Source organism: Balaenoptera physalus (assembly GCF_965194825.1).
Source record: "Balaenoptera physalus genome assembly, chromosome: X".
In the NCBI taxonomy this organism is placed as follows: domain Eukaryota; kingdom Metazoa; phylum Chordata; class Mammalia; order Artiodactyla; family Balaenopteridae; genus Balaenoptera; species Balaenoptera physalus.
The window spans coordinates 100,134,546-100,148,192 of record NC_138903.1 but is presented as its reverse complement, the minus strand read 5'-3'; positions in this window follow the sequence as shown (position 1 = coordinate 100,148,192).

Sequence of the window (13,647 nt, the reverse complement as noted above, 5' to 3'; positions counted from 1 at the left end):
GTTAACAGCTGATCTTTCAGCAGAAACTCTGCAAGCCAGAAGGGAGTGGCAGGACATATTTAAAGTGATGAAAGGGAAAAACTTACAACAAAGATAACTCTAATAAGCAAGGATTTCATTCAGATTTGACAGAGAAATTAAAACATTTACAGACAAGTGAAAGTTAAGAGAATTCAGCACCAGCAAACCAGCTTTACAACAAATGCTAAAGGAACTTCTCTAGGCAGGAAACACAAGAGAAGGAAAAGACCTACAAAAACAAACCCAAAGCAATTAAGAAAATTGTAATAGGAACATACATATTAATAATTACCTTAAAGATAAATGGATTAAATGCTCCAACCAAAATACATAGACTGGCTGAATGGATACAAAAACAAGACCCATATATATGCTGTCTACAAGAGACCCACTTCGGACCTAGGGACACATACAGACTGAAGGGGAGGGGATGGAAAAAGATATACCATGCAAATGGAAATCAAAAGAAAGCTGGAGTAGCAATTCTCATATCAGACAAAATAGACTTTAAAATAAAGACTATTACAAGAGACAAAGAAGGACACTACATAATGATCAAGGGATCAATCCAAGAAGAAGATATAACAATTGTAAATAGGAGCCCTTCAATACATAAGGCAAATGCTAACAGCCATAAAAGGGGAAATCGACAGTAACACAATAATAGTAGGGGACTTTAACACCCCACTTTCACCAATGGACAGATCATCCAAAATGAAAATAAATAAGGAAACATAAGCTTTAAATGATACATTAAACAAAATGGACTTAATTGATATTTATAGGACATTCCATCTAAAAACAACAGAATACACTTTCTTCTCAAGTGCTCATGGAACATTCTCCAGGATAGATCATATCTTGGGTCACAAATCACATCTTGGTAAATTTAAGAAAACTGAAATCGTATCAAGTATCTTTCCCCACCACAACACTATGAGACTAGATATTCATTACAGGAAAAAAATCTGTAAAAAATACAAACACATAGAGGCTAAATATTACACTACTAAACAACCAAGAGATCACTGAAGAAATCAAAGAGGAAATCAAAAAATACCTAGAAACAAATGACAATGAAAACTCAACAACCCAAAACCTATGGGATGCAGTAAAACAGTTCTAAGAGGGAAGTTTATAGAAATACAATCCTACCTCAAGAAACAAGAAACATCTCAAATAAACAACCGAAACTTACACCTAAAGCAATTAGAGAAAGAAGAACAAAAAAACCCCAAAGTGAGTAGAAGGAAAGAAATCATAAAGATCAGAACACAGGGAGATCAGAACACAGGGAGATCAGCTCAGTGCTTTGTTTCCATCTAGAGGGGTGGGATAGGGAGTGTGGGAGGGAGATGCAAGAGGGAGGAGATATGGGTATATATGTACACATATAGCTGATTCACTTTGTTATACAGCAGAAACTAACTCACCATTGTAAAGCAATTATACTCCAATAAAGCTGTTGAAAAAAAGTAAATGAAAAAGAAATGAAGCAAACAATAGCAAAGATCAATAAAACTAAGAGCTGGTTCTTTGAGAAGATAAACAAAATTGAGAAACCATTAGTGAGACTCATAAAGAAAAAAAGGGAGAAGAGTCAAATCAACAGAATTAGAAATGAAAAAGAAGTAACAACTGACACTGCGGAAATACAAAGGATCATGGGAGATCACTACAAGCAACTATATGCCAATAAAATGGTCAACCTGGAAGAAATGGACAAATTCTTAGAAAAACACAACCTTCAGAGACTGAACCAGGAAGAAATAGAAAATATAAACAAACAAATCACAAGCACTGAAATTGAAACTGTGATTTAAAATCTTCCAACAACCAAAAGCCCAGGACCAGATGGCTTCACAGGGGAATTCTATCAAACATTTAGAGAAGAGCTAACACCTATCCTTCTCAAACTCTTCCAAAATATAGCAGAGGGAGGAACACTCTCAAAGTCATTCTACGAGGCCACCATCACCCTGATAGCAAAACCAGACAATAATGTCACAAAAAAAGAAAACTACAGGCCAATAACAATGATGAACATTGATGCAAAAATCCTCAACAAAATACTAGCAAACAGAATCCAGCAGCACATTAAAAGGATCATACACTATGATCAAGTGCGGTTTATCCCAGGAATGCAAGGATTCTTCAATATATGCAAATCAGTCAATGTGATATACCATATTAATAAATTGAAGGATAAAAACCGTATGATCATCTCAATAGATGCAGAAACAGCTTTTGACAAAATTCAACACCAATTTATGATAAAAACTCTCCAGAAAGTAAGCATAGAGGGAAACTACCTCAACATAATAAAGGCCATATATGACAAACCTACAGCCAACATCGTTCTCAATGGTGAAAAACTGAAACCATTTCCTCTAAGATCAGAAACAAGACAAGGTTGCCCACTCTCACCACTATTATTCAACAGTTTTGGAAGTCTTATTCACAGTAACCAGAGAAGAAAAGAAATAAAAGGAATACATATCGGAAAAGAAAAAGTAAAACTGTCACTGTTTGCAGAGGACATGATACTATACATAGAGAATCCTAAAGATGCTACCAGAAAACTACTAGAGCTAATCAATGAATTTGATAAAGTAGCAGGATACAAAATTAATGCCATAGGTATTTTTATAGATACAGTTTTTCAAATTGAGGTAGATAAAGAAGATGTGGCACATATATACAATGGAATATTACTCAGCCATAAAAAGAAACGAAACTGAGTTATTTGTAGTGAGGTGGATGGACTTAGAGTCTGTCATACAGAGTGAAGTAAGTCAGAAGCAGAAAAACAAATACCATATGCTAACACATATATATGGAATCTAAAAAAAAAATGGTTCTGATGAACCTATGGACAAGACAGGAATAAAGACACAGACGTAAAGAATGGACTTGAGGACACAGGGAGTGGGAAGGGTAAGCTGGGACGAAGTGAGAGAGTGGCATTGACACATATACACTACCAAATCTAAAATAGATAGCTTGTGGGAAGCAGCTGCATAGCACAGGGAGATCAGCTCGGTGCTTTGTGACCACCTAGAGGGGTGGGATAGGGAGGGTGGGAGGGAGATGCAAGAGGGAGGGGTTATGGGGATATATGATATATGTATACATATAGCTGATCCACTTTGTTATACAGCAGAAACTAACACAACATTGTAAAGCAATAATACTCCAATAAAGATGTTAAAAAAATTTTTTAATAAAATTATACAAAAGTAATTTGCATTTATATAAAAAATGGAATTATATTCTAGGCCCAGATAATTTTAGTTTTTGCCTACATGAATTTCTGAGGGAGGCATTTGAAAGCCATATGGGGAGCCACAAAAGACCCTGAATAGCCAAAGCAATCTTGACAAAAAAGAACAATGCTGGAATTATCACACTTCCCTGACTTCAGACTATACTACAAAGCTACAGTAATCAAAGCAGTATGGTACTGCCACAAAAACAGACACATAGACCAATGGAACAGAATAAAGAGCCCAGAAATAACCCCACACACATATGGTCAATTAATCTAGGACAAATGGGGCAAGAATATACAGTGAGGAAAAGACAGTCTCTTCAATAAGTGGTGCTGGAAAATCTGGACAGTTACACATAAAAGAATGAAATTAGAACATTTTCTCAGACCATATACAAAAATAGACTCAAAATGGATTAAAGACTTAATGTTAGACCTGAAACCATAAAGCTTCTAGAAGAAAACATAGGCAGAACACTCTGACATAAGTTGTAGCAATATTTTTTGGATCTGTCTCCTAAGGCAAAGGAAACAAAAGCAATAATAAACAAAAGAGACCTAATTAAACTTAAAAGTTTTTGCACAGCAAAGAAAACCATCAACAAAACGAAAATACAACGTACTGAGTGGGAGAAAATATTTACAAATGATATAACCAATAAGGGGTTAATATCCAAAATATATAAACAGCTCATACAACTCAACATTAAAAAAAAATGAACAACTCAATTAAAAAATGGGCAGAAGACCTGTTTCCAAAGAAAATATACAGATGACCAACAGGCACATGAAAAGATATCAACATCACGAATCATCAGAGTAATGCAAAGCAAAACCACAATATCACCTCACACCTGTCAGAATGGCTATCATCAAAGAGAACACAAATAGCAAATGCTGATGAGGATGTGGAGAAAAGGGAACCCTTGTACACCATTGGTGAAAGTGTAAATTGGTGCAGCCACTGTGGAAAACATTATGGGAGTTTCTCAAAAAACTAAAAATAGAACTATCATATGGTAATATGATCTAGCAATTCCATTCCTGGATATATATCTGAAGAAAATGAAAACACTAATTCAAAAAGATGAATTATTACTCAGCCATAAAAAATGAAATTTTGCCATTTGCAACATCATGGATGGACCTGGAGGGTATTATGCTTAGTGAGATAGAGAAAGACAACCTATGTTATCACTTATATGTGGAATCTATAAAACAAATGAATGAATATAACAAAACAGAAACAGAGTGACAGATATAGAGAACAAACTAGTGATTACCAGTGGGGAGAAGGAAGGAGGAGGGGCAAGATAGGGGTAGGGGATTAAAAGGTACAAACTACTATGTATAAAGTCAATAAGCTACAAGGATGTATTGTACAGAACAGGGAATAAAGCCAACGTTTTATAATGACTTTAAGTAGAGTATAATCTATAAAAATATTAAATCACTATGTTGTACACCTGAAACTATCATAATATTGTAAATCAACTCTACTTTAATTTTTTTAATGTCAAAATTTAAAAAAAATAAAGCCATATATGGAATACAGGGAAAATCTTCACCCCATGGGCTTGTCCCATGTATTACAGGGCATCTAGTATCCCTGGCCCCCACCCATTAAATGCCAGTACTACCTCCATGCATTGTGACAACCAAAAGAAAATTCCACCCCCTCTATTTCTAAAACATTCCCTAGGAATGGTACTGCCCACTTGGATAACCACTGCTCCAAAAGAAGATAATCAGGGCTACAAGGTTAAGTTCCTTCGGGTACATAAGAAATCATAGAAATGTGGGAAATGTACGGCCGCTAAGCAATAGGTTTTGTGGAGCTTGTGATGAGCTAGAGAATACAGACCTCACCTTGAGGTTTTACAGTAAAAGTATTTTAACCTTAAGGTATTTACATTTAAAAAAATGTTTCCACATTGTATCAGCAAATGTACTTACTTTTCTAATGAACAAATGAATGAATTTAACTTGTAATACAAGGATAGCCTTTATGTAGGCTTGTGTCATACTTGCATTTTTACAAAAAGCAATCCTTAAACATAGGAATTTTATCCTTGAAGGAAAGTTTCAAAGCATCAGCCAGAAATGGGCTTTTCAAAATGAGAGTTTGATATTTAGGAAATTGTGACCAGCAATGCTATAATCAAGCTAATTAAAATAGACTAGAATAGAACAGATCAGACTACATAAGGGTATTATTCTGTCAAATGTTTATTTCAGATGTGCATGCGTGTGTGTGTGTGTGTGTGTGTGCTGCACATGATATAAACTGTATTTTACCAGGGGCCTTAGTAAAAACAAGCTTCAAAAACACTGGAGTAGATGATTAGGTAAGGATTTGGAGTACAGGAGGTTCTTCCCCAATAATACTGTAGCCACTCAAGATAGTAGTCTTCTTTTGTATATTTGTTAGGAGTAGACTTTGGAGTCAAAGAGAACAGGTTTTGAGTTCCAGCTGTACCATTCAGGCATGTGATTATTGGCAAGTTGCTTAAACTCTCTTAGCCACAGTTACCTTATCAATAAATTGAAGATGGTAATGCATCATAAGATTTGTATAATAATTAAATGGGATAATGTATAGAAATGCTTAGTATATTGTTTGACACATAGTAAGAAATAAATGTCAGGTGCTATTATTACTTTAATAATCGCCAACATATAAGGTTTGCCTGGTAGACGAGTAAAATATGAGATATAAATGTGTTCAAATATGTGTCAAATGCTTTCTTCCTTTTCCAGAGAAAGTCTTTGAAATGTGTGAAGCCATCATTTGTATTAATCATTTATTGCTATGTAACAAATTACTCTAAAATTTAGCAGCTTAAAACAACAAACATTTATTATCTCACACAGTTTTTGAGAATCAGGAACCTGGGATCTGTGTAGCTGGGTGGTTCTGACTCAGGGTTTCCCGTAAAGTGGCAGTTAAGCTATGACTAGGAATACAAGCTCTAAATGGGTTAACGTATCCACTTAACAATCACATTTATGTAACTGTGGGCAGGAAACATCAGTTCCTTGCCATGTGGGCTTCTACACAGGCCTGCTCATGACATGGCTTTCCCCAGAGCACGTGATCCGAGATAGAGAGAGACAGACAGAACACCAAAAATAGAAGCCACAGTTTTGTATAACTTAATCCCCGAAGTGACTTAACATCACATCTGCCATAAGCTGTTGGTCACAAAGTCTAACCGTTGTGCAGTATGAGAGGAGACTGCACAAGTGTGTGAATAGCAGGAAGCAGGGATCATTGTTGGGGGCCATTTTTAAGCTGGCTATCACAATATTTATTATATGTTCACCCTCTTCAGGTAAATTTTAATGTAAATGTGATATTTTTCCAAGCATAAGTAATTATCGCTCACTGTCTGAGTTAGCATTAATACAAATTTGAGGAGTCATCGATTTTGTTAATGACGCATCACACCAGCTTACTTAATAAATCACATTTAGCTATCAGAAAAATTTTGCATAATCTTAGAGTGTTATCTTTCAAAAAATTAAACTGCAGTAAAATATTTTAAATATAGCTCTATGTTTTCCACTATATAATATTTGACTCTTTCTATAGAAAAATTATTTCCTCTAGCTATACTTTATTATAGTCTAAGAATGAATGTTTGATGGCAGGCTTCTCTTTCTGGGAATACAATCAGACAGTTATATAGGGTTAAACCTTCAAAAGTAAAAATCAATTAGGATTTTTTATTAGCATAAACATTTTCATAGATGATGAAAGTAAAATGTGAAACGTCAATATTCTTAATGCCAAGTTTTTGATGAACTACCACAATATATTAAAATAATTGCAAAGGACGATTTTAATCATAATATAAAAATGAAGTTCCTTACTCAGATAATGATAATGAGAATAACTAAAATCAAGTGAGAAGATCAATACTCTTTCCTTATAAAACAAACAAAAAACCCTCACTTATTTCCAAGATGTCATCTAATTTAAGAAAATGCTGGTACTTATTTTTTAAGTTTGACTTTTATTTTAATGTAAAGTTTATTTTGTCTTCAGTATTAACCATTGCATATTTCAAATTTGTTCCTGAGTTCATCCACATTTTTAAAGTAATAGATCAGTTGTGGCCTTTGGTAAAATAATGTAATTGACTCTCCCCTCCCCATCTGATCTCTCTTCTTCCCTTCCCCCATGCTTGTTCTCTTACTTTGTGCTCTAATTTCCACACTTGTCCCATTAAAATATTTTCTGATGCTCATTCACACTGAGACATAAATGACTGAAAAGAATTTAAAAGTGATACACACACATATATTCCCAGGGGACGGTATATTCATTGATATAACACATGTAAACTGCCTATCACAATTCCTGACATAAAGTAGGTGATTAATAATTGCAGATTTTCCTTTTTTGCAGCTTTGCTTTACCTTTCTTGTAAGTCAAGTCTGCCTAATAATATTAACTCATACTTTTAAAGAATGTTAACTCTTGCCAGCCCTCCTGATTAGCATATTTATATATGCATTACCTTATTTAATTATCACAACAACCATACCAACTGGGTCTTATTATCATTATACCCATCTTACAGATGAGGAAACTGAAACTCAGAGCTTGCCACAGCTAGTAACTGGTAAAGCCAGAATCAAGATGAGGTCTTTTAGATTCCTGGATCCATTTTCTAATCCTCTAAGTTTTATCCAGCTATTCACAGGAAACCTGCCCTGCACTTCTCAAGAGCTTTGCTTATTCTTTGGGGTTTATTCCTTCCCCACCTCCTATCAGTGTACACATTCAACACAACACCACTCAACAGGCAGTGTAACTGCAGGTATAAAACAAAGCAATGTATATTGTACACAAAACTTTTTCAACCCTTTTCTTTTCCATTGCAAATCACCCAATAGATCAAGTTCACAACTGGCCACACTCCCATTGACACTGTGATTCAGGACCTGTTATTTCACCTCTTTCTTTCTTACATCAGAAAGTGTTCAGAAATACAAGTATGACAGGGTCTGCTAGTTGTCCAATAAAATCAGTTATCCTATTTTTCCAGAGGAATAGGAAGAAGAAGAACAGCTAAACATTACATTTCCAAAACTGTCTTGCAGTTATCTGGGGCCGTATGGCTAATTCTGGTCAATAGGATGTGAATTAATGTAATATGTGTAACTTTTGTGTGATCTCAAATAGATTAAACAGCAACATCAACAACCTTAAACTTTCACTTTCCCTTAACGTTGAACATGAAATGCCTGAGACTCAGTCTTGATCATGCTTATCAGGACAATTATTTTGGGTAAAGGCAGGCAAACTTTTACTGTAAAGGGTCAAACAGTAAATATTTTAGGTTTTGTGGGCCACATAGGGTCTTTGTTGCAACTACTCCACTCTGCCAATTGTAGCACAAAAGGAACAGTAGATGATACATACACAAATGAGCACAACCAGATGGCTGGCAGGCCAGATTTGACCCACTGGCTATAATTTGCTGATCCCTGCTCTAGGGGATGGTAGAGCAACAAGATGAAAGGAACCTCAAAGTCCCTGAATGTCCACCAGGCAGTCTGGACCACTGGTATCTGGATTTGTTGTTATATGAGAATTTTCTTTTTTCTGTAAGCCACTGAATTGGGGCAGTGCCTTTACTACAGCAGCTTTAAATTTACCCTAATATGGTGAGTGATAAAAAGGGATTGATTACCTAAAGTTTGAATCTGTAATGAAAAAAATTAAGTAAAATTATTCAATGTGCCCGTATTTTATTAGTAGCTAAATAAACCACCCAACAAATAAATACTTGGCACATACTTTCCAAATGGAGTGCCACGAATTAGGGAATCAAAATGCTAAAGGGGAAAGCAGCTGCTAGATGTGATCGGCTTTACCACAGTTTCCAGAAACGCAAATTATCAGAAAATTGGGAATCACCTATATTTACATTTTTAAAAGGAATCAAAGTTTTCAGCTCTACTACTGAATTTCAGTTATCAAACAATGGGAGGGTAAGAGAAGTATTTAGGGAGACAACAGGACTCTCCACACTCAACACCTAAATCATATGACAAAAGCAGTGGCCTACTTTGCCTGCATGTGTAGCTGTCCCTATTGATGAAAAAATGCTAATAGGCCACATCAACACAATTCTACATACTATGAGTATCAGTTACACATGGGAGGGGCACTTGAGTCTATCTAAATTGTAGCTCTTATATTGTGCCTTCCACCCATGTTTGTTATTTATTCAACCAATAAGTTGCATTATAGGGGTCCCAGAAGCAGAAGAGAAAGTGATATAAAACTTACATGAAGAAATAATGGCTGAAAGCTTTCCTAACCTGTGGAAGGAAACAAATATCCAGATGAAAGAAGCATAGAGTCCCAAGCAAGATGAACCCAAAGGCATATCATAATTTAAATGGCAAAGGTTAAAAATAAAAAGAGAATTTTAAAAGCAGCAAGAGAAAAACAAGTCACATACAACGGGACCCCCCATAAGGCTATGAGTTGATTTTTTTTATCAGAAACATTGCAGGTCAGAAGGGAGTGGCAAGATGCTGAAAGGAAAAAATTCACAACCAAGAATACTCTACCTAGCAAGGCTATCATTCAGAATGTAAGTATAAATAGAGTTTTCCAGATAAGCAAAAAATAAGAGTTCATCACCACTGAACAATCCTTACAAAAAATATTAATCGGTCTTTCTTAAGTGAAAAACAAAAGGACATAACTAAAAATAAGAAAATATATGAAAGAAAAAAATCTCACTGGTAAAGGCAAATATATAGTAAAGTCTGTATATCAACCACTTAAATATGTTAAAAGACAAAAGCCATAAATTCAACATTAACTACAATAAGTAGTTAAGAGATACATAAAGTAAAAAGTTGTAAAATGTGATACCCAAAACAGAAATGTGAGTGGGGGAGTAAAATGTAGTGCTTTTAAAATGCATTCAAACTTAAGCAGCTATCAGCTTAAACAGGTGCATACACACACATATATAGTGATATATTTGAAGCTCACGGTAATCACAAACCAAAATCCTGCAATAGACACACACACAAAAAAAGAGAAAGGAGGGAATTCCCTGGTGGCCCAGTAGTTAGGACTCCATGCCTTCACTGCTGAGGGCACAGGTTCAATCCCTGGTCAGGGAACTAAGATTCCACAATCTGAATGGTGCAGCCAAAAAAAAGGGGGGGGGGTGGAAAGGAACCCAGAAACACAAGTATAAGGCTAAAGAAATCATCTAACCACAAGGGAAGAGACAAAAAGAATAAACAAACAGAGAAGAACTACAAAAATAACCAGAAAACAATTAACAAAATGGCAATAAATACATACTCATCAATAAACCCTTTAAATGTAAATGGAATAAATGTTCCAATCAAAAGACATAGAGTGGCTGAAAGGATTTAAAAAAATAAGACCCACCTATATGCTGCCTACAAGAGACTCACTTTAGATCTAAAGACTCACACAGACTGAAAATGAAACAATGGAAAAAGATATTATGTGCAAATGGGAACAAAAAGAATGCGGGGTTAACAATACTCCTGTCAGACAAAACAGACCTTAAACAAAGACTACAACAAAAGACAAAGAAGGGAATTACATAATGATAAAGAGGTCAATCCAACAAGGATATATGGCCTTCTTAAATATTTATGCATCTACATAGGAACACCTAAATATATAAAGCAAATATTACCAACATAAAGGGAGAAATTGACAGTAATACAATAATATCAGGGGACTTTAATATCCTACTTACACCAATGGATAAGTCATCCAGACAGAAAATCAATACAGCAAGTCCCCTACATATGAAAGAGTTCCATTCCAAGAGTGCATTCATAAGTCCAACAAAGTTAGCCTAGGCACCCAACTAACACAATCGGCTATATAGTACTGTACTGTAATAGGTTTATAATACTTTTCACACAAATAATACATTAAAAAAACACAGAAATAAAGAAAACATTTTTAATTTATAGTACAGTACCTTGAAAAGTACAGTAGTACAGTACAATAGCTGGCATACAGGGGCTGGCAACGAGTGAACAGGCAAGAAGAGTTAATGACTGGAGTAGGGAGACGAGGTGGGAGATGGTAGAGTTGAAGGATTGTCAGCAATAGGAGATGAGGGCAAGCTGCAACTTCACTCATGGCTGACGTTGATGGCACAGGTTCTGGTTCCTTGCTGGATTCAATTCTATCTACCCTCTTGAAAAAATGATCCAGTGATGGCTGGGTAGTAGCTCTCTTCTTCTCATCATAAATGACATAGTAGCACTAGATTGCAATGTGAACAGCTGCTGCAACCTTCATGTACTGTTCTACATTCAGGTCCTCTGCCTCAAAAACTAACAGTTCCTCCTCAAATAAAGAAAATCCCCTTGCCATTTCCTGCATTGTGAATCTCTTCAGTTCTTTGGTTATTACTTTTTCTTCCTCTTGTTGCTCCACTCTCTCAATTATTTTCACTTTTGTTTCCATCATTATCGCTTGGTGCTTCTTAGCAGTACCAGCTAAATCACTGCTGCTTTTATGTTCGCTTCCAGACATCCTGGGCTTCAAATAAAAATACTGTACTACTGTATCTATACGGTACTGTACAGTAAAGTACACAAAGGCACAACCACTTGTAGAGGATGCACACACGTGACTCTGTACGCCAGACACATGAACTAACTTACATGATTGGACATGTGAATGCACATTCACATCTTTGAAAGTTTGCAACTTGAAGGTTCATATATAAGGGACTTACTGTAAGGAAACATCAGCCTTAAATGACACATTATACCAGATAGGATTAATAGATATATAAAGAACATTTCATCCCAAAACAGCAGAATATACATTCTTTTCATGTGCTCGTAAAACATTCTCCAGGATAGATCACATGGTAGGCCACAAGATAGTCTTAATAAATTTAAGAAGTTTGAATTGTATCAAGCATTTTTTTCTGACAACAATGGTATAAAACTGGAAGTCAATTACAGGAAGAAAACTGGAAAAAAACACAGACACATGGAGGCTAAACAACATGCTACTAAACAACCAATGAGTCAATGGAGAAATCAAAGAAGAAATCAAAAAATACCTTGAGACAAATGAAAATGGGAACACATCAATCCAAAATCTATGAGATGCAGCAAAAGCACATCTAAGAGGGACAGTCATAGTGATAGAAGCCTACCTCAAAAAACAAGAAAAATCTCAAATAAACAATCTAACCCTACACCTAAAGGAACTAGAAAAAGGAGAACAAACAAAGCCCAAAGTTAACACAAGGAAGGGAATAATAAAGACCAGAGTGGAAATAAATGAAGTAGAGACTTAAAAAGTCATAGAAAAGATCAATAAAACTAAGAGATGGTTCTTTGAAAAAATAACAAAATTGACAAAACTTTAGGCAGACTCACCAAGACAAAAAAAGATAAAGGGCCCAAATGAATAAAATCAGGAATGAAAGAGAAGTTACAACAGATAACACAGAAATACAATCATAAGGGACTACTATGAACAATTATATGCCAACAAATTGGACAACCTAGAAGAAATGCATAAATTCCTAAAGACATTCAGTCTTCCAAGAGTGAATCAGGAAGAAATAGAAAACCTGGACAAACTGATCACCAGTAATGAAATTAAATCTGTAATCAAAAACTCCCAACAAACAAAAGTCTAGGACCAGATGGCTTCACAGGGGAATTCTACCAATCATTCAAAAAAAAGTTAATACCTATCCTCAAACTGTTAGAAAATATCGAAGAGGAAGAAACATCCAAAATAATTCTATGATGACAGCATTACCCTGATACCCAAATGAGGCAAATACACCACAAAAAAAGAAAATTCAGGCTAATAACCCTGATGAACATTGATGCAAAAACCTTCAACAAAATATTAGCAATCTTAATTCAGCTCTACATTAAAAAGATCACAAACAATGATACATGGGATTTGTTCTAGGGATGCAATAATAATTTGATTTTCATTTCCTTAGTTTATTAAAGAGACAATGAACTATTAGATTGTGTATGAATTGCAGCAAGTGGAATTCCAGTTCAGAACACGAGTTGTAATACACAAAAACATCTCTATTTAGACTCTTGCTCCTTTTATGTTAATTCAATAAAAGCTCTAAAGCCTTAGCAGAGAAAGTCAATTAACAACCTCATTTAAGTGAAAAATATTTGCCTTCCACTCTTCTGCTATGAATCTTGTCTCTACCTTATAAGCAAATCAATCAACATGATACACCACATCAACAAAATAAAGGATAAAAATCACATGATCATCTCAATAGATGTAGAAAAAGCATTTGACAAAATCCAACATC